The sequence below is a fragment of the Myotis davidii genome, unplaced genomic scaffold, assembly GCF_000327345.1.
Source record: "Myotis davidii unplaced genomic scaffold, ASM32734v1 scaffold698, whole genome shotgun sequence".
Classification (NCBI taxonomy): domain Eukaryota; kingdom Metazoa; phylum Chordata; class Mammalia; order Chiroptera; family Vespertilionidae; genus Myotis; species Myotis davidii.
Window position 1 is genome coordinate 46,143 of NW_006290032.1, and position 2,943 is coordinate 49,085.

Here is a 2,943-nt window from a genome sequence, read left to right on the forward strand (position 1 = left end):
GTCACGAGGCTCTGCACACGGCGGACGCGGGACCCGTTCTGGCCGCCACGGAACTGGGTGCCAACTAGGCACTTGTCTTACGGCCACACGAGTCATCAGGGGGATGTTGGGAGGCGGTCACTGTCCCTGTGACGGGCGGGTCCCCGAGAGTGAGAGGCATTTGGTCACAGTCGCAGGAAGTCCAGCCCCTGACTGGCTGCGCGCTCAGACGCGAGTCATTCAGGCGGCCCCCTGGCCTCGTCGCTGATTCTCTGCGGCCTCGGCAGCCACTGGTGTCTCTGAACGCACCTCACATCCCGTCCTGGAGAGAGGCCCGGCCAGCGGCCCCTCCACTGGGGCTGCTCTGAGCTGGTGGGGTGCCCCCGGGGCTGTGAGCACTTGCATGAGCTGCCCAGTCTGCAGAGAGCCCCCCGGGGTGCTCAGGGGGTTGTTACGGGGACACAATGGCCGGGGCCCGAATGGGAAAACAACACAGATTCACCAAGAGAACATTTCCCTGAGAGGGGGACCCTGTGGTCCCCGCACCCCATCTGTGAGCTGAGCGGTTGGCCACCTGAGTGACTGGACGGTGAGGCGTTTGGAAGGTGGGGGAGAGTGGGAGGAGGGAGGGGCAGGCCCTGCCTGTCTTTCCGAGGGACACACAGTCGCGTGACCAGGATGAGGCCCCCGGGCAGGGGCTGCAGCGGCTGAGCGTGTGCGTCCTCCGGTGAGAGGACCAGTCCCCCACGGGAGGGCAGTGGCATGGACAGACGGACGGTCAAGTGGCCTGGCCGCCGAGCAGAGAGGAGAGTGGTGTGGGATCCGCGCACAGAATCCCCTCCAGCCTGGTCCTGCGGCAGCACTGTCTTACACTCTTGAAGGAAGCCACAAAACTCACCATGGCAACCAGGCCCACAGGCATCTCGGCTGCCCCACCAGGCCAACAGCAGCCATCCTGCCTTTTCTTTCATGGGCACTGGGCTGTTTTTAAAGTCAAAATTCTCCTTTATTATCTTGAAGAAAAACTGTCCTTCTGAATCCTAAAACGATAGGCATTTCTGAATATGTTGGGTGTATTTCCTCACGTCACTGTATATTTTATTGTCCTCAGCACCTGAGATTCTTATGTCCTAACTAGAGGCCCGGTGCACAAAATTCGTGCACGGGCGGGGGGGCGGTGCGGGAGGGGTCTCCCTCAGCCCAGCCTGCACCCTCTCCAATCTGGGACCCCTCGGGGGATGTCTGACTGCTGGTGTAGGCCCAATCCCACCCCGAACCCTGTGGCTAAACTAACAGTCAGACATCCCTCTCACAATCCAGGACTGCTGTCTCCCAACTGCTCGCCTGCCTGCCAGCCTGATCACCCTGTAACTGCTCCTCTGCCAGCCTGATCAACACCTAACTGCTCCTCTGCTGGCCTGATCACCCCCAACTGCCCTCCTCTGCCAGCCTGGTCGCCCCAAACTGCCCCACCTACTAGCCTGGTCACCCCCAACTGCCTTCCCCTGCTGGCCTGGTCGCCCCTAACTGCCCTCCCCTGCCGGCCTAGTTGCCCCTATCTGCGCTACCCTGCTGGCCATCTTGTGGTGGCCATCTTGTGACGACATGGGGGTGGCCATCTTGTGCGAGGGTGTGATGGTCAATTTGCATATTAGCTCTTTATTATATAGGATGCATATGTACATGTTACAAAGTAAGTATTCAGAGCGACCAACAGGACGGCTCCTTTAGCACACGGGTGCGTTAAATCTCTACGTGACGTTCATGGACTTCGAGCGCCACGTGCAAAGGGTGGAAATGTGGGCTCGACAGGCACCGGACTCCCATACAGCTGTGTCCCCTGCGGCTCCCCCCGCTTTCTGTGTGTTTAATGTAGAGAACCGAGGTGGTCGGCGGCCGCAGCTGGGCTTAGGGGCGGCAAAGAGCTGGCTTCTCTCTACCCTCTCGTCACGCTCACGGGGTTGAGTAGATGCTTCAGGACTTTCCTGGACCTCCCCGTCACCATTCAATAGCCCAGCGATTTTAGGGTAGACATACCGAAGTCCATGAAGGCAGAGTCAGCGTCGAAGAATGTCTCTATCCCAGCCAGTGCGGCTCAGTGGTTGAGCGTCAACCTATGAACCAGGAGGTCACGGTTCGATTCCCAGTCAGGGCACATGCCCTGGTTGCAGGCTCGATCCCCAGCAGGAGGCATGCAGGAGGCAGCCGATCCATGACTCCCTCTCATCATCGATGTTTCTATCTCTCTCTCTCCCTCTCCCGTCCTCTCTGAAATCAACACAGATATATAAACAATAACAACACGTCAGAAGCCCTGATATCTCACTGTAGATGTACGAAGTCCATGAGGACGGAATCCGCTTAAAAAGCGCATCTATATTTTGATTTCCAGACAACTCTTTGTCCGACAGAGCTGCTCCCTGGGGACTTAGCACTTGGCAGACCTTCCCACTACTCACAGCTCACCGCCCGCCCCACTCCCCAAGACAGGACTGGTGCTAGCAGAGCCCCGGGTACGGATGGAGGAGGCACCTGCCCAGGCGCCCAGGCGCCCAGGCCCAGAGGCTGGGACCGCCTGTGCAGCTCAGCCTCTGCTCGTCACTGAGCCACGGATGCGCCAGGAATGTGTCTGGACGAACCATCCCGAGGCGTTTTAATATTTAAAACAGGAGGAGCCTCGTGTCTATAAAATAAAACGGAGAGAACCTGACGTGCTGGGTTTAGAGGCGGCCTGTGCTTTAGGGACCCCCGGCTGGGCCTCAGGGGTTCCTCGCCATGAACCCCCACATCGGCCCATGCGGGAGAACGGTGCCTGCAGACACAGTGACGGGCTAACGTGGGGCGTCCCTCAGCTCTTCTTCTTGCTCAGCAGCAGCAGCTAAGGTACGTCCAGTGGCTCGCGGCCTCCCGTCTGCCTTCGCCGGCCTCACGGATTGGGATGTAACGGAGCCCCCGCCGGTGAGC